At 36.2% G+C, this 20,324-nt stretch overlaps 1 long non-coding RNA gene across 1 annotated transcript in view; it reads right to left on the bottom strand.

Moving 5' to 3' along the window:
* Nucleotides 1-15,063: 15,063 nt before the first annotated feature.
* The window catches only part of LOC122182850, a 6,377-nt gene continuing 1,116 nt past the window's right edge, over nucleotides 15,064-20,324 (bottom strand). Inside the window, exons 2-3 of the long non-coding RNA XR_006180025.1 lie at nucleotides 17,437-17,531; nucleotides 15,064-15,186 (exon numbers count right to left, since the gene is read on the bottom strand). This is a non-coding gene — a long non-coding RNA (uncharacterized LOC122182850). The remainder of the gene's footprint in view (nucleotides 15,187-17,436; nucleotides 17,532-20,324) is intronic.

Here is a 20,324-nt window from a genome sequence, read left to right as displayed (position 1 = left end):
CACAGCTTCTTGAGCACATTAATTACATAGTTGATCTTTCTGAGTACAGGAGGGAACACTGTTGTTTATTCTACACTATATACCTTGTGTGCTGTCCATTCAGGAATCATCAAAAATTAATTATCAAGAAAGGAAAAGCCAACTGTGCTCAAGTGAGGTCATACTTTCAAATGCAATATATATTCCATTTATTCAACCAAGAGAAACTACTTCAGAAATACGAAGGCAACCAAATGCAAGACTGACAAGGATTAGGAAACATAACAATTAATAATTGAGTTACACTGTAACAACAAATTCTTCTATAAAATATAGAATCAATTACAACACACACAAATCATTAGTAGACTAGATTTATGAGGGAAACTGTATCTCAATGGGAAAAAGCATGCAAGCCGCACAATAACCTAAAAAGCAGGTTCCCAAACATTGTTTAGAGAGCTTGAGAACACTGACTGAAAAAAAAAAAACAGTCACAAATCTTAGAAATCCTAGTGGAAGTAATCTCTTTGATTTCAGCTGTTTATGTGTGACCAACACACGTTTCATGGCTGTACAGTAGAACTTAAAAATTACCTTGTTGGAAAAAACAACAAACAACAACTAACCATAGAAGAGTGGCCTGGCAAAACAGGCTAACATTAAAGAATATCAGTATAGAAGTAGAACATAATACTGATAAAAGTATTAAGTATAGAATATGACAAAATGTCTACTTTTTAAAAACAGAATATCATTACTTACGCTTCTATTTTATTACCCTTACTAGAAAATAGGAAGTAACAGTCAATCTTACTAAAACTGCTGTCAGTGTCTCCAAATTATCGATTTCATATTTCTCCCTGATTGCCCTAAAATGTTTTTAAATGTTTGTGTTGTAGATGCATTTCTCTGGTACATCTAGAGATACTTCTCACCTACTTCCTAAAATCCAGTTTAATTGATGCTCACAATAAAACATTCCACAGACAGTAACACATAAAGCAAAGCAATAAAATAAATGTATTTCTGTTCTGTTAATCAAAGTGGGTAGGAATCCTAAAAATTCTATCAATTCATGTTATTGTCTCCCACTGTATTTAGATTATGTTGAAACATTTTAGAGATTTCATTTATTGTCTTTTATCTTTGTTACACGTTACTACTTTTATGTAATCTACAATTAGTTGTAAGTTATTATGTTTACTGATATTCCTTTTTAATTTTATTCATACTAGAATTACAGATAAATAGGAATGTAGATTCAAAGAAAGAACCTAACACAGAAACAGCTCTCTTCAGCTTTTGAATTAAGAAATATATCTCAAGAGAAGAAAAGTAATGATTTTTACTACATTTTCCATCAAGAGCACTTGTTTTACACACATTAAATGCAGTGTAACTACCAAGCCCTTTATCCTTTAGAACATAAAACAGAAAATGTTACATTTATCAACTCCCTATTCCTTGTTGTTCTTCAGTCTACTTTGAGTATCTCCAAATGAGAAAGCATCTTTTAAGGTACAAGGTAAATTGAATAGAGGAGGTTTACGCGAGTCTGAACTTAGTACAAATAGTTTATATAACTGAAGAAACTATTTTCTGCTCCTGAAACCCACTTTTTCATCTGAAAGAGAATACAATGAATTTTTCTTTCAAACATCATGTTTCCAGAGGTTTCTTAGAAGATAGAATGGTTTAATTAAAGATCCTGGCCAGCAGCAAGTGACCTCGCACTGCTAGGATCATCACTGGTGTGACATTATGCTCAGCTAAATTCCCACAAGCTACTCATGAATCTAAACATCCCAGGGATGGTAGCAAACATCTATCATATATGTGGTCATTTTTTCTCTACAGAAAAATGCTCTGAAAGCATTTGCCACCTAAATTACATGAAAATAATAATTGAAAAAAGAACTAAACAGTTGATTTTCAGTTAGGTTTAAAACCAATTTACTATATATCAACCTCTGAATGGGGGCTGTCACATGCTACTAAAGCATAGCTTCTTGCCTCCATTTTATTTCCAGCATAGTAAACCTTTTGTTGTGTGTGTGTGTATGTCTGTGATATTGCAGGGAACTCTGGGCCACACATCCAGGTCCATTCATCAGCTTTCTTTTTTTAAGTTTTATGTGCTGTAAAAAGAGAAATGTAGCAAGCCTTAGAGCACACAGGCCAACTGATTATTTACCACAGAGAACAAATGCATTGCAGTAGCTCTCCACTGTATTAAGAGGACTACTTAATCAGAAATACTAACAGAAACATAGAGGCAAGAAGAATGAGGATAAAATCCTACCCAAGTTAATTCTTGATTAACTGAAGCTGTTAAATAAATAGTCAAAATTAGGAATACAGGGGAAAAAAGCCTTCTTGGCAAATGAATGATTACCAAAATTCTAGCAGATCTAGAAATGGAAAGAAATGCCATACTGTAGATGACAAACATATCCTTATTTAGTATCTTTTGTGTGCAGGTTAACTTGTTTTTAAAAAGTGCATAAATAACATTAGTAACTAATCTGGGCTGTATGGCTTCACTGAAACTGAAATGTTAAGAAGTTCTGCCATAACAGCTATACAGACAGGTGAATACAAAGAAAAAAAAAGCAAAAAAAAAGTCATTTAGAATAGTTTAGAACATTCCAGCATTATGTTCTTAAAATAGAAGTCCAAAACATAACGGTATCAAATGCAATACAGCACTCTCCTGGAAAGGCATGGGTGTATCTTGAAGTAATTAACTGCTGGAGAAAACTGGATACTGAACATAAAAATGCCTTAGGAAGCAATGGACTTGGTAAAAGATAAAAACAAAAAGCATACCAACAACAAAAGGAAATTCTGAAAGTCTGATCTTCACAGCTAGATAACTAGAAGTCCAGAAAATAACACAAACATGAGAAATCTTTGTGGAAGCCCTTAAAAAAAATGCATTCCCAGCACTTCTGAATGTGAAGCAGCACAGTCCTGAGATTACATACAAAAAATACTGTAACAAAGCACAAGAATAAAGCAAGGTATGCTTTTACTGTGCAAAGAGTTGCTAATGATTGCATGGAAACAAGGAGAAGTGGCAGAAATACACCATGAAAAACAAGCAGGGAGAGCATTTTTGTGATACTGTGCTGTACATTTAATGCCAAAAAATATCAATTACTAAAATATAATACCTGAAAAATAGCTACATTCAAATTAATCTAAGCTTTTCAATCCCATACATGATTTCAGGAAAGAAAAGATTAGGCTAGATTACTAAAGAAGGAAATGAATAATGTGAAACATGGTTTGATTATTATCAAAGGACTTGCTAATTAATAACATGAAGAAGCCCTTGGAAGCAGCTGGTGGCACACCAGAACCTCCCCTTGAGCAGGGACACTTCTCAAGGTGTGCAGAGATTCACCTGGGACACGGCGATGCCTTGACAACAGACCCTCAATAAGGGATTTATTTTTTCTAAGCTATACTAGCTTCATTAAGATTTGATCTTAGAGTCATTATGCACCCTCTATATAGCAAATAGTCAAGGATTTCTAGCCATTTCAAAACTTGTTAAGCCACAATGTTCAAATTACCGATTTCTGTCTCTTTGTATCCATAAATATATCTTTCTGTCTTCCCCTTATGAAGGAAGTGTACAATGCTTTATTCTCCTTCTGTAACACTAAAGCAGCAGACTGAGACTTGGATGATTATGATTCAAATCTTGGCTCTGGCAACAACCATTTCTCTAACTGAATCATTTAACTGGTACTCCTCTCTCTGAACAAACCTGTATAGACAATGTAATCCTATTTACTTCCAGTTGTGCTTTACAAGTAGGGTTGGATAATGTCGGTACCAGAAATAATCTAGTGCTGCATAAAGTTCTTTGGAATCTAAGTTCACTGTGCACAAAGAGTAATAGATATTACCAAAGCTGCCTGAGCTTTTGTAGACTTCTAGAGATGCTCATGCTTATAGTCTGCTAAGGTGACTGTCATAAAAGGATGGCTGGAAGCTTCAGTGTTATGAGCACTCATGTTAAAAACCTCACCAAATATGTATTAACAGTTTTGTAGGAGGAAGTTGTGAACCTTTCTTCCAAGGTATATTCTATAAGAACAGGGCAATATAAGGACTTCTTGACAGTATATGGGTTATCTCGACTGTAAGATGGATTTGACATAACAAGTTTCCAAGACGTACTGTGCAAACACGATAGCTTAGAAAAATACCCAAATACGAACAAAGTGGCCAGATCAAATATCAGGGTTGTCCAAAAGGACACAAGGAAATCAACTGCAGCAGAAGAGAGCCAAGTCTTCTGTCAAGGAAGCAGTACTGAGAAAACTGCATGAAATGAAACAGAAACACCATGAAGAAAATGTAAGTTTATGACCATTGTCACATTTTGCCTATTTTTGTTTTCTTCTGGCTCTCATAATCGCTCTTTCTCATAGCAACATCTAAAAGAGAGACATTTCCTTCCCCGCTCACCATTCTGAAAAACAGTGGTCATTGTGATATACAGCTTGACTCCAAAAGGGAAACCAGTGGGCATCTTTTAGACCCTAGAATATGTCAAGATATAGAACAGGAAGGAGCAATTATATTCATACCAAGAATGTAATCATTTAGGTTGATTTCATCATATGAAGATACTTTCACTAGAATAATTCCCTCCAAGAACTTTTAGACACTGGCAACTCATTCATGAAGTCCAAAGTTCTTCTCATACAGATTTTTACGTTTTCTGAATGTAAGACATTTATGGATACTTTTACCTTGCACTATTTACAAAAGTTGAGTCTGAGTTTCACTGTACAAGACAGGCATTAGGGTTTTAAAGGCTTGCTTCACTACTTTCTATAATCTGACTCCTGAATGAAGTGGTTCATAAAACTTAGGATGCTGGCAGAACCCCCATAAAGGAATTAAATAGCATTATGGTAAATTCAGCTGCCTCTTGTTCCACTATTTGTCTAAGGATACTATACTGCTGTCCCAAAACCCTGTTCCTTTGTTAGCATTGCTATGCTGCACTTCAGCATCCTAACCCCATGTAGTTGTGTTATAAACTGGGTCATATAAAGATCAAAAGATCTCCCTTCTTTCAGGAGAGGTGAGGTCCTGCACCTGGCTTGGAGCAATCCCAAACACAGATACAAGTTGGGCAAAGAATGGCTTGAGAGCAGATGGAAGGCCAACTGTATCCTGGGATACATCAAGAGAAGCATGACCAGCAGGTTGAGGGAGGTGATTCTGCCCCTGTACTCTGCTCTTGTGAGACCCCACCTGGACTACCTTGTCCAGTTCTATGACCTCCAACACAAGAAGAACACAAGAAGACCTTCCACTACCTGAAGGGGGTCTACAGGAAAGCCTGGGAAGGACAATTATAAGGGCAGGTAGTGACAGGACAAGGGGAAGTAGCTTTAAACTGGAAGAGGGTAAATTTAGACTAAATATTATGAAGACACTGGAACAGGTTGTGCAGAGAGATGGTGGATTCCACCACCCCACCCCCCTTGAACCATTCAAAGCCAGGCTGGATGGGGGTTGGGACTAGATGATCTTAAAGGTCCCTTCCAATCCAAACCGTTCTACGATTTTATATTTTCTTCTTTGTTTTTGAATCTCCATCATTTTGATGTTCTAATTTCATGATGCCCAACTAGCAGCCACCCTGATAAAGATGGTGGGGCAGCAAGCAGAAGTGTATTGCTGATAAGTGCTCAGGCTGGTTCCTTTGTTGATACCAGTATTTATCACAGCTTTTCAGAGTTATCTGAAGCCACTTGGACACAGAGACAATTTCATAAATCAGAAGCCACAATCTAATTCACAGGCAGAAATTTCACTCTGTGGAAACCACAGCATTTTCTGGAAAGGCAACTTCTACTCACAGACCGCATCTCAAGAAGATAAAGCTCAGACAAGGCCCATACAATGGCAGCATGTCAAGAAGTCTCTGCTTGCCTCTCTTTAAGCCAACAGCAAGTAACAAATCTCTTTTGTCAGCCTTGGGTTGTCTCACTGCAAATTAGCTCTCATGAAGAGAGAAGCAAGAGAAAACATCCACGGAGGGATGGGGTGGATTTGTTTGTACAATGGCTTTTATTTCACACAGCAATATGGAAATGCAAGATAAGGGTGTCTATTACCCAGAGGCTATAGAATTTGTACTCTGAGCACAGGCACAAGTCACATTAATGCAAACAGGTGCTGAGTACTCTCAGTCAGAGGAGATCACAGTTGCTGCATTTCCAGCGTGGTGCATGTAGGCAGCAAGCACTTGCTATCTACTTCACTTTTGACAACTTCAGGGCAGTCTATCGCTGCATACACTTGTAGAAAACCAAATGGATCAGAAACAAACGAGTTAATTAGCTGAAGCTACTCAGAACACCATTCAACAATTCCTAATGTGTATCAGTATTAATGCAATGCCTCAGTTGGACCACCTGGACACAGCAAGCTGAATATATGGAGGTGATGACATTTTTGGTTAAATCTCTGTAAAACATTATTTTCAAAAGAGAACAGCAGAGAAAGAAGCAATTTAATTTGCACCAGTGATACTGCTCAAGGGAGTGGGAAAGTGGCTGAGAAGAATCAGACACATCTACTGGGACACAAGATGAGCATTAGTACCAAAGGGTAATAAACATAAGACATACTTAGGATACTAGGAAGGGTTGGAATAATTTCAACTTGGTTAAGAGCTTCATGTGGCATTTACAGCAGCTCTGCCTGTCCCATGCAATACCTGAATGGATGACATTGGGAACACATAGCTTCAGCCCTCAGGATCTCACGTATATTTTCATGACAGCTTCTATATGCCAGAATGAAAGTTTGCTAAACACACCCAGAATTAAACCCAAACACATCACACACACACACACACAAAGTCAAACTCACAAGGACTGACTCTTCTCAGAGACAGACTGTGGACTCTTAGACTTCTTTCAGAGGTGTGGATGTGGACTCTGTTGCCCTGGCAAAGCCCACACTGCATCAAGCTCTCTTGTGAGAACTGCCCATTATTGTAGGGTTTCTCCCTTTCTCAATGTTTCCCTGGCAAAGGAAAGCCCCTTACACCTTGGGATCGATTGCTCTGCTGCTGGCTGGGCCAGCTCCAAAGCAGCTGCTCTTGACAACTGCTAGTACTAGTTCTACATGCTAGTATTTGTCACTGTTTCTAACAAACTCTCCTCTGGGATGTCCCTGTTTCACCAAATATTTCTTTAGGGCTGAAGCTAGATCACAGCTATTTGGTGTTTCTATTTATTAGCTTACTCTAACTCACATTTTGCCAAATCCTGTATTTTCTGATTAGAACATAAATGTCCTGTTCTTAAGGACTATATCCTTTCTAAATCAGTTTCTAGATGCTAGCTTTAAATATATTTTTTTAATATACACATCCCAATTTCCTCCATTACTGGCTATTGCATTGATTAATAAAGATTTGTGATTCAAACTCCTGTTCAGCCTTGCAGCAGTGAGCCAAGCCTGGATGTGAAAAAGCTTTATACCTGTTCACTATTGAGATTAAAGATAAATAAAAAATAGCAGAACTCTCATTTTTTAAGGGATCCAGAAGTTACATTGCGCCATTTACTATACATATATATCAACAACAGACAGGTTCATTTATCTCAGCCTTGTTTTGCTTGTTCTCTTGCAGGATCAACTATACAAATTCTTAAAAACTTTAACAACATCACTACTTCTCTCCAATGTGAGAGTTGCTAAAAAGTAATTCCTAAATAGTTATTTTGTATATGTCTAAAGTAGAAATCACACAGTATTTTTATTGTTGAAACATACACAAGACCCAATTACTGCCTTGTGAAGTCTGAAATAAAATTCAAATAAGCAAGGTGAAGATATTTCCTGTGTATCATACAGTCCACTGTCTAGTTTGTACATAGATTAGCAAGAGAATTAGGTTTTAAGGAGGGACTAAATACAGACAAAAGCAATTATTATTGTTGAAATATGGCCTTTAAGTGTTTCTATTTACCAAAAGTTGCGATTTCAGTTAAGTCATTTCTATATCCCTATGTACTGCCAAATACAGTTTTCATGCCTTAGAAAAATATCTCACAATAATAAGGAGACCTTTTCACAGATCCTGCAAAGTTAATTGAAGCGAGCTAAGTACTAAAGTTAATTGAAGCAAAGAAAGCTCAGTACCAAGGTGAAGTCATCTTCACTTAGGGTTCATATTTAGTGGGCAGTCAACCTAACAACGCTACTAAAGGGAATAAAATTTGGTGTGTCAGATTTAATGATTCAGAAAGTAGAGAGATAGTATTAAAATGCAGCACAGGTACATAGCCTGAGAGAGTTTATGAGCCTTAGGTTTTATTGCTCACATTCCCCTATATGATTGGTTGCTGTATATTATAATGCAATATTCAGATGTTCAGAGCAAGGTTGTGACACTGCTGTATAAACCTTGTAATGCAAAAGGATTTAGCCTCCACAAGGTAAGTCTTCATACACAGCTTCATGCTTTTAAAGATTTTATGAAACATAACCTTACATGCTGAGCGAAGGCTCAAGAAAAAAGATCATGATCACCTTTACAAACTGGTTTGGCTTTATTCTTTTAATTCTTTACATTCATCTGAAAATCTAAATCTGGCATAGTTAACTCCTTCTGTAGCCCTCCCCTACATTACAGATCTATTGTTTTCTGTTCCTAATTGTAATCATGTATCTCTCTTCCTTCACTGATTCTAGTATGGCACATTTGGTCCTTCTTTCTCCTTGCCCTAATTCAGATTAAGCTTTATTAATATGTTTGATGTCTATAGATTCTTACCACCTTTTTTCAAACCAAATCTCTGCACTTCTTTAGGCTTAACATACTGCATTTAATTAAAGGATAATTATTGTGGACCATCTTGAAATTGCTGCTTTTTCAGAGTGTATTAAAAGCCCTTAATTTATTCTAGTGTTAATATCTTCAGATACTTGATTAAATAGTAAAGAAAGAAATGTCTGCTCTCATATAGTGAAATGATAGACTGCGGATTAATAAAAGCAGAGAACGCCAAGTTTCATCTTCATTATAGCACGGTGTTTAGGACTGCGCATTTTCTCTCTAGCAATGATTTAATCTCTTCACTACTACAATTTTTGAATTTTGCAGAAGACTAAACATCATAAAGGACAGATGATACAGCCCCAAAGAAATGACTAAATATATAACAGTGCATAAACTATATGAACTATAACAGATTAACGAGCAAGATCTTAATAACAAACGATGAAAAAAAGCAAACTGGTGGAAAGAGGATTTTTAACTATTCTTAGTAGAGGAAAAATTATTAAGAAATTAATAAGTTTTTTTTTCTTCCCTTTATTTTCTCACATTAAGAACCTAGTGCTCTTCCCCCACTCTCTAACACTCTAAAATGATGTCTAGGTAATTTGGCTGTGTCAGGATATGTGCTACATATGCACATATGTACAACGCAAATGAGTTTGCTTTCCGTCCACCTTGTGCAGAACAACCACTTCCGCCTTCTCTATTTACCTATCTCAGAAAATAATTAAGTTTATGTTTTATGATAGTATCTTTTCTCATACCTTGACAGCAAAAATATTGGATCATTGCTAAGAATCCCATTTCCCGATGATGGAAATTGAGTCATTATATAACACAAAAGGCCATAACCTAATTAGTCCTAAGCTCAAAAATTTCCCAAGTGAAGCATGTTACAGGTGTCAGCCAATTAATCATCACTTGGGTTTGGCCTTCAGAGTTGTTGAAGAGCAAAGCAGTGAGACCTTTGGTGAACATTACACAACTCGATAGGTTCATCTTTATCGTGTATGTATTTGGCAATATGTATTTGTATCACTGCAAAAAACAAACCACCCAGCCAACAACAACAACATTTGCCCATGCCTTGAAGTATTGAAATATGCCTCTGACTGTTCTACTGCAATAGCGCTGTACTTGTTTCAGTTATGTCTTAAAACAAATTTTAACAATTTTTTTTTTTTTTTTCTTTTAAGAGTAAATTAAAGAAACATTTAAGCATGTCTTCATGAAGGGCAGTTTTGGAACAGAAACAAGTTAAAAAGCCAGCTTCTTCTCCTGGCTGGATTACTTCCAACAATTATTGTTATAGCAGTATTTGAAACAATATCTCATTCTTAGATAGCAGAAAAGATTTTTAAATGTCAAGTACAATGGCTTCAAATTCTACACTTATTTTTTAAAGCAAAAGTGCTTTTTCACTGGTTTGGTGATTCACACTGCAATTCCTCCACTGCTTTACATATGTTATTCTTGGAACTACACAGATGCACAAGTATTCCTAAACAACAACAGACTTTTCAGCATTATTAAGTTTCTCATATATTTTAGACCAAATGCTTAGATTTGTCATGTGCAGTTATGTTAATAGATATCCAACAAAAATATGCATATTGTTCAATTTTTATTTTATTTTTGTAAAGTAAAACAGATTGTTTTACTTCAAACTGAATGAAATTTGTATCTGGTAGAAAAATGTTTTTCTGAGTTCTGAACATTAAAATGTTCTTTCCATGCCCTGAAAGACAGTGTTCAAGAAACCCCCAGCAATGAAATTCTGAAGCAGTATTATTTCATGATTTTACAACTTGAGAAGCACTCAAAATATATGGCAATGGGAGCTGTGAGAAGACTGAGGCACTATACAGAAACAGACATCAGCAATCACTGTATCCCAAAGCGATTACAGGAATGGAAACTGCACTTCAAGGTAAAAGTAATGGAAACTATTCTTCAAGGTAACAGTAAACTCACTCTCACAAAGCAACTTTTACTTTGGAGATTATTTTAATATACACATCTGAACAGTGGAATAAGATAACTAATCCTATTCTGAAACTACATCTTTTTTCAGACATCTCTTGAGGTAAATGATCATTGAAACAGTATAAAAACCCTCCGATTTCTCAGAAAGAAAGAAGAAATAAATTTTAAAAATATCTACACTATGATCAATATTCATTCCCATGTTTGGATTTAACCATCCAAATAATTTAGCAATTAGATATAGTATATACTGTATCAAAACCTAGCTACTCTGTAAAATTATTAGATTATATACCTAACAGTTATGAATTATTAACTACGAATTGGGTTGTATGAAAGTTTAACATTTTTACTGATCAACAGCGTCATAATTTTTCTTCGGAATTTATCAGAATTCATGTGCAACTTCAGTATCTTGATACATACTTATGCCAATTAAATACTGATAAAATACGACCTAGTTAATTAACTGTTATTCACTGATTATTAAAACATCATTCTTTAAATTCCAGCAAAGAAACAAAGCTGAGTAGCTGCTTACTAAAACCCAGATACTCAAGTGAGGCTTTCTTCTTTTTTCATATATGCCCTACTTTTATGAAGATGCAGTAAACCTCAATGTATTCAAAATACCCTCCCTTCCCTTTCTACTTTCCTGTTCTGCCATCCATGTATAAATCTCAGAGGAAAAATCAGTTGATGATCTGTATCTCCAAGCTAGCATTCAATTACTTTCTTCCCTCTAGATTACTTGTCAGGAGAAGCATTCCTGCAGTGTGTATCTGAAAAAGTTCTTCAAACACTGATCAAAACACACAGTTTACAGGCAGCTGCTTACAGTCCCACTTGTGTGATCTAAAACTATGATATAGGTGCACATAGGTTTACCCATAATGTTCATTCCTCACTATTACAGCACTTTTTCCCCAGTTCTTAAAATGATCACTCAGTTTCATTCCCTTCACAGGTAAAGTGGTTTTACTTTATGGTAAAATATAGCATCCTGCTTTTAACAGTTACTTTTTATGAGGAAGACTGACCTTATTAAAAAAAAAAAATACTGAAGACTCTAAGGCTGCTGAAATGGAAGTAGTTTCTCTGAAACAATGGCAAAATTTATGTACTGCATTTCTGACATTTCTGTTTAGAAACCAGCTCCACTTGCCTGGCAGAGATATCAGGTTTAAGAACTCAAGGAACAGCAAGGAGAAACAAACAAACAAACATGGGGGAAAAAAAAAAGATATAATGGGTAAGAAAAATATACGAGTGAAATAGTTTGAAGACAGAGGAAGCTCTCAGCAATGAAAGAGCAGGTAAGATTAAATCTAATGTGAGATACTTACAAAGGGAAGTGCTGTTATCTGCCCACCTGCCCTCAACAAACCCTGTGCTGTGACAGTTGGTGCAAATCTGTTGCAAAGCTACATCTACTTCAGAACCCTGTGTAGCCAAAAACATGGCTATATATACTGATGTGATTACAAACATATCTCTGAGCAAAAGGAGTCTGGGATCAAGGATCAGGGCTTTTTTCACCTGCAATTGGCCTAAGAACAACACAAGGCACAAAGGAGTTCCTTACAACTGAACTATTCTAATCACCAGCAGATAGAAAACTGGCTATTGCTTGTTCATCTAAATGAGTAATGATCACCAAGCATGCAGGTCTGTGGAGATGTACATGTGACTGTTATGATGAAATGTCTTGCACTAGGAAAGGCTAGCAACTGACAAACTTTTCTGCTTCTGATTTTTTTTTGTTTGTTTTAAATTTTTTTACACCAGTAAAAGAGGTTGCAACAAAAAAGAAGTCTTTTAAATATTGTTAACTCTGTACCAGACAGTGTTTGGTAGCAGCAGAAGGCTTTTTCTTCTAATAGCTTTTCTGGCATACACCAAAAGAAAAAGAAAACTGAGAAAAAACAAATTGGCAGATCTGGCAGAATTATTCATAATGAATTATAAATATAACACAGCCTAATGTCTTCCCCTTATCTACAGATTCTTAGGGCTAAATAATTACTATCATTATATTCTTTCTCATGTATTCTAATAAGAGTAAGGACATGTCAGGAATGTCATGTGATACCAGTTTGAAGCCTACTGAAGCCAAGTAGCCAAGCTCAAAATTATTTCTTTTAAAATTGCTACTATTTGTTAGAATTCCCCTTGCTTAATGAAAATTGCATTACCTGGGAAACAGAAGGAGGACACTGAGCCACTAACATAAAGAAGGTATATTTATCAGAAGAGAGACTTAAAAAAAGTTTGGATTAAGATATCACTCAGAGTAGAGTGAAAATGTCTGTTCTTCCACATACTATGTTCTTCTCAGTTGTAACAAATAAAAGGGAGAACAAATAATGACTGTTATATGTTTCATTATCAAATCAAACGTTTTACGTTAAACACTGGCAAGCTCAGGTTAAGAACAGACCCTGCAGGTATTATTTATTTCCTTTATGATCACTGAGAAATTTAAGGGCACAGCATAGTTTTAGATTAACATAATGTATAGTAAACAAAAACTAAATTCCTTACGGTTTGTGACTCAAATATTGCTTTCCCAAGTATATAACATTCCAAAGGGAAGTAATGGATTACCTGGGAGCATCAGGATGCGTAATCTCTGGCCAGAGCAGTTTAGTATTTCATCTACTTTAGGGCTGACTTCACCAGATGCAGACAGAAGTACTTCTCCATTTTAACAAGCATTCCCAGGGAGCATCTGTCAGAACGGAAAAACAAGTGGGTTATTCACTAAGATTTATAGTTAGTAGCCATGTAATACCCAATAGGAAATAATTACTTATGCAGCACAACAGCTGAGCAAGGAATTTTAAAAGGGTCTGCATAATTGACCAGTAGCAGTATCTGAAATAACACTGCTTAGGAAAAGATTAATTTAGTCTCATGCAACAGGGCATAATTCAGCCCTACAGGCATCAGGAAGGCACGTTATCTTACGTCTAGCATTGCAGATTGGACTTAGTGGTATTAGGGGATATTTCTGGTGGCTTTTTTTTTTTTTTTTCTCTCTGAAGCACATAGTATTCGCCATTGCCAGAGGCAGAATATCAAACATTTATCTGCACCTGTTTCCTCCATAATGAAGGATTAATTCAATTTTATAACAATAGGAAAGTCTAGCAATGAGTTTGGGATCAACTAGAAAACAGCTTACTGTAGGCTTCTGCATGTTACTCTAATAAATGCAGCAGCTTGCCTTGGCTTACTCCTTCACTGGGATTAGAATTTTGACATTTACCAATGCAGCAGCCTTGGCTGACCTTGAATGATGCCTTATATATTTATTTAAATATAAACTTCAAGTTCCGTGCTCCCTTTCAAATGGCTAAGAAGGTTGACTTAGTGACAGTGCAGGGTATATAAGTATTGTTTGCTATATTCTATATGAATCTCAACATATGACTAGTTTAGATAAGCAAAGTTTGTGCTCTCTTTTGAAAGCGATAACAGAATTACAGAACCCTGAAAGTTAAGCTAGAAAATGGTTTGCCTCCTATTTTAACGTGGGACTGCTGCAAGATTGTATTATTTGAAAATGATGAAACTAGACTAAGAGGACAAATTTCAGCTTCTGAAATAAATTAAGGGGCACCTGAGCCTCAGTGAATCAAAACAAAAATAAAGGGGTAGTGGTGAGGGGGAACCAAACAGAAGCATTTGGCACATTTCCTCTTGAAAATTAAAAACCTTATGATTTTAAAATGTGGACTACTTTTCTAACAAAGAAATCTTTCCAGCTTGTATGTTAACTTTGGGAGCGAGTTTGTGCCTTCATCATCTATGACCCCCTAGGCTGTTACCTGACATCATATTCACCAGAATCAATAAATATAAAAGATTGTACATGCAGTGAAGCTAAACATGAAAGAGGCAGAAAGAAATTAGCATTTTTTAAGGATGTCTACTTAATATTTTATAAGTTTTTAGGCAACATTGAATTATTCCAGAGTTCCAATTGTGTTCTTTCATTTTAATTTTATAGCACATACTTTTAAATTTCATTTATTTCAACTTTTTATAACAAAAATAATCACTGTACTTATGAGTGTAAAGAAAGTTATTAAGGCATTTAAAATTTAATCAAAACATGCAATTGTTCAGTTCTATTTATGTTTAAACAAACATTATTAAGAACAGAAAACTTCTCAAGCACTACATCTGAAATTTGAGAAGAGTGCATTTTGAAGAAAGCATGCATTCTGCATCAGAATTCTGCTCTCCATCAATCACATCAGTTTCTACTTTCAATTCACAGAATGACAGAGTCACAGAATGACAGAGGTTGGAAGGAATCCTGGGTTGGGTCATCTGCTCCAAACCCCCTGCTCAGTCAGAGCGGTTCAGCAATCCCTCTTGAGAATCAAGAAAAAAAACAAGAATTTACTTTAAAATGAGGAAGAAATTATATTAGCGATGTTGTATTCTTTAGCCATTTTTGATCTCCACTGATCTCCAGTCTCATCATGTTTAACTCACGTTGAATTATGCATTGTACTAGACACTGCTATAGAGTGCAGTGCTGTATATAGCTTCCATAATTCAAATATATGTTTCATAAAGACATTCTAAATATGACCCTCTAGTTCTTTATCTGATGTTTGTCTTTTGTCTGACATTCTCAGCTCTATTTATTAATTTGCTACAGAGGTACAAATTCTGTCCACATTTATTAAGGAAAATGCAAGGAAAATCTCAGAAAGATTACAGTTCAAGATTGAAAAAGAAACCCAATCCACTTTGTTTAGGTATTCTTAAGGAAAATTTCTTGCTACTTTACAGGGCTTGAAAAGTAACAGCCTCTGCAGTCGCTGCATTGAGGCTCAAAACCCTGAGATCCATTCTACTTTTGCTGCTTATTCTTTCTGTAGATGTATGTGATTTTAGGCTGCCATAATTCAACAAGCAAATTCTCCCAGTCAGAAGCAGCTAAGTAGCTATAATACCCCCCGCACTTCAATCTGTAGGCAAAAGTGGCAGGAGATTTCCTTGCTTATTTTCTGATGTTCCTCTCACAGTCAGACATACTCAAAATGAGAAAAGAACAGCTGATTTACTCCTTACAGTTACAGTGTTCCTGAGTATTTTTCATACTGTAAGTTGTATGGCTTGCTGGCTCCTATAAGTACAGCAAGCTTTTTGAAGATTCATCTATTGGTATGACATATTTTCACATTCATACAAAAAGATTTAAGCATATTTGTCTGCCACAGTAGAAGGTTTATAACTGCACAGTCAGAAACCCAGAAGAGTCACCCTGGGTTTCTGAGACTTCCAGAAACGCCCTGGGGTTTTCTTAAATCCTCAATAGGAAGTGAATGGAAAAAAACCTTATGAAATGCCATCAGCATTTCATAATCTCTTATGTCATTCCAAAAACATCAAATACTTGAGTATCTTATAGAAGATTATCTTTTTCTCATCTATCAAGATGGTATCAGTTTATTTGGTAATTTGAAAGACAATTCAAGAGCTTCTCCTGAATCCTAATATTACAAAAAAAAAAAAAAATACACAGCATACATTTGTGGATGACTGTAGAAATCATAGAATTGCAGGGGTTGGAAGGGACTTCAATAGACCATCAAGTCCAAAATCCCTGCTAAAGCAGTTTCCCTACAATAAGTCACGCAGCCAGACAGGTCTTGAATATCTCCATAGAAGGACACTCCACAGCCATTCTGGGCAAACAGTTCCTGTGCTCTGTCACCCTTGCAGTAAAGAAGTTCTTCTGCATGTTGTGCTTCCAGAGTTCAAGTGAAGAGCCTTCCCCACTTCTTTCTGAAAATGTCTACTATTTGTGACTCTGAGTTTTTTGAAATCCTGATAGTATATATTTAGGCTATAACAAACTTTTATACATAAACATCCAAAATTGAATACACAAAGCCCAAACCAGAAACCGAATGCCTTTGTAAACTATTGTAAAATAATGCATAATTGATGAGAATAATTTATGTTACTATATGACCAAATGTAGACATAGGTATGGAATTTGTATCAAGTACAAGTAATATGAGTATATGAAATATGGCAAAGTTTAGACTTCAAATAGAACTACTTTCCCAAATTCTTATTTGCTTACGCATCTGAATTTTCAATATCCATAATCTTGGTTTTTAAATACATCACTGATTTATTTTACAACACAGCATTTGTTACATGTCCGCATTTGAAAATTTCTGTTTTTCAGCATCTGCACGTAAAAGAAAAGAGCTGGCAGAAGTCCACATGAGCACCTTTCAGCAAAGAACTATTTTTGTTGCTGAATGTGTTTTGTATCTTTGCGCATTAATGGATATTCTAAAAGTTATCTGGATTAAGTGTCATCAAAGTTAACGGCCTCTTTTTATAAGACTTTATCTTTTTCATTTTAAGATGTTATTAGAATAATAAAATTGGTGCCTGGTGGGCTGAAAGCAGACTGCCATTTAACATATTTAATGACCATCTGGAGATCATTTTGTTCAAAATTTTATTTTGTACTTCCTCTTAAGCACTTTGTACTTCTTAAAAAGACATCATTTTTCTTTTCTAGTTTGGAAACATGACTGTCCACAAACTCAGGCAATATTTGGCAAATCAAAGGAAAAGACAGGACTTACAGTGCTTGTGGAGAGTTCTGACATGCTCAGGCCCTCCTCACTGATGCTGCCTTCCTGGCCCCTGCTTGGCACTCTGTCAAGGCTGAGCCAGTAGCCTGCGGACAAGAAACCACCTTAAAGATTTATGTTGGGTGCTCACAGTGAGGCTTTGGCAGCAGTGTGACTGCAGAGTTCTGTGAGGTGAGGCCAGGGCTGCCCTGTGCCACACACAGCTGCTTTAGGGCACAGCTGGGTCCAGCAGCAGGGCAGTGTGCTTGAGGGCAAAACACTGCCCAGCATTGAGGAGCAAGGGTAAGAGTGTGAGGAACAGCCCCAGGAACAACCAGGCCAGAGAAGGAGGAGGAGACACACTGGTGCAGGCACTGGAGCAGGGCTTTCCCTGCAGCTTGTGTGGGACCAGCAGGGAGCTGATTATAGCTGGCCATCTCCACACTCCTTGTCCCTACGCTGCATGAGGTACCAGGCAGAGGAGTTAGGAATGAATAACTGAAGTTGATGTTAGAGAAGAAAATGGGGAAAACAAGAAGTATTTTAATATTTGTCTTTGTTTCTCACTACCTAAGTCTATTTTACTTGGCAATAAATTAAATTAATCTTCCCCAGGTTGAGCCCATTTTGTCAGTGACAGAAATTAAGCTCCACATCTTCATCTCACCCCATGAGCTTTCTGATCGTGGTCACTGTTGTGCAATACAGGACCCTTCCCAGTCCTGGGAATTAGAGAATGGCTGAATGGGTGCCTGACTATAATCCAAGATCAAATCACCATGAAACTTAATATTTTCACAGAAATTTACATTATCTTCTACGTTTTTCATGATCAATCTACAATACATCATCCCCTTAGCTATCATCAAATTCTTTTATGAAATCTGTAATCCTAGACCTTAAGCACCAACGACTGCCTTTATTTGAAGTATGACATATTTAAAACTTTTGTCTGAAGACACATAACTTTCCAGATGAATTGAACCAACATTATGTATTTTCTGTCATTATCATGTAGGAATACAAGAAAGTATATTTAGAGCAGAAACTGTGGAGCAAGATAAACAGCAAGAGAAATCAATGCTGAGAACCAAGGGCACAAGCACACCTCCAGAAGAGAAAAACAAAGTCAATTAAGCTGTGTGATAAAGATCCTGATTGGAGGAAGCGTACATGGTGAGGAACTACTCATGACTCTGATAAGTGCCCACACGCACGGTTATGGAGTGTTTGTGGAATGTTTTGTTGACATGTAAAGGCGGGTGAAAAAGTTAAAAGAAAAACTGTGAATGTATATAACACACATTAGAACCAGTACTACACAATTTGGACCATTCACATCTGAGTCCACGCCTCAGACTCTGCATGATCATTTCATCTTTCATTCCTAGCATGTACAGATTGTCTAGAAAGAAAATTAAACTATTATTTGCACATAGACAATGGCAAATATATAAAATATGCTGAATCATAACAGAAGAATTTTTTTTTTCATAATATGCACGATGGATTTGGCTATTTTTATTCTAAAATTTTAAAATGCTAAGTTGTATTTAATAACCTTATTAATTGCAGATAAATTTAGGTTAATTTATTTTTTCCCCTATGCGTTTCAAATTTCTTCTATTTATGGAAGTTGTCTTTTACTGCCTGACTTTGAGCATCTCTTTTAGCAGATAGTCTGCATTACAAGTATTAGTTGTTAATAATACGATTATTTTCTTCTGAAAAGAAATACAGAAAGGAATGCCAACTTGGTCATCACACAGTGTTTATACTGGATCACTGGCAGCATTGTCATAAAACATTTCTCTTTCCCTGCCTTGCAGGTTTTAACATTGCATTCATTAGTAAAATAATTAAGTAGTAATGTTTTTTTATTCGGAAATAAATTGCTAATATGCTTAAATAATTAGTGTTAATTTATTGTTATCCCTTCAGGATTTTGTGCTCTGGAATTTTAAACTGCTAATTGATCCGCCTGTTATCAATTAAAAGTAGAAAACGCAAGACAAATATATATTGTTATGTATTTGCAAAACAGACAAAACACACACAAACTATGAAACAAAACAAAAAAGTGAAATAAGTGAAAATAGAACTATGTTGTCAGCAACTGTGAGACCCCCCACGGGATGTGACGCGATAGGCCCTCTCCCTGCTCTATGACTGATGTGAGGCACACGCCCTTAGGGGCACAGACGAAGCACATAGGTTATATAAGCTAGAGTTCATGTGTAATAAAGGCCATTTTGCTGTTCATCATATTGGTGTGTACGTGCAGTCATTTGGTCCTGGCCTGGTTTTAGGTCAGTACCATAGGAGGCAATGCAACAGAACTACAAGCAAGTTTGGCACACTCTCTATGTCTTTGCATTTTGATCACTGTTTATCTTTTCTAGTCTTTTTGTTTTTTTGTTTTCCAAATAATGAATTCCTTACAGTGTTTTGTGTTGTTCTCACCAAAACAGTTGCTTGCTGTTTAGATTATTAGGTAGCAGACAACTTTCTGAGAAGATGTCTAAAGAAGCAATGTAAAATTTTGCTAAATATACAACTTATAAACTGAATTAATTTATTTTACATGAGTAATAAAGGGGGAAGATAGAAACATCTTTTCAGGCCAACTATTGAGAAAAAAAAGAGAAAAGAACACATTCAGAGTTGTAAGAGATTATTCTTTTGCACCATTGTCTCAAAGTTTGCTGAGGAACCACTGATGGACACATCCTGGGCAAGGGTTGAGAAATCCTTTGTCTGAGGGACACAGATGGACAAGGCCAGGCAAGTCCTGGTCAAAGTTGGTGAAATGTTTTGTCTGAAGATTTGCAGGCCAGGGGCAATGAGAGAGAGAGAGAGAGAGAGAGAGAGAGAGAGAGAGAGAGAGAGAGAGAGAGAGA

The sequence above is a fragment of the Lagopus leucura genome, unplaced genomic scaffold (assembly GCF_019238085.1).
Source record: "Lagopus leucura isolate 7727_CA_CO unplaced genomic scaffold, USGS_WTPT01 Super-Scaffold_100016, whole genome shotgun sequence".
Taxonomy (NCBI): Eukaryota; Metazoa; Chordata; class Aves; order Galliformes; family Phasianidae; genus Lagopus; species Lagopus leucura.
The sequence above is the reverse complement of the archived record's forward strand: the minus strand, read 5'-3'. Positions and strand labels throughout refer to the sequence as shown.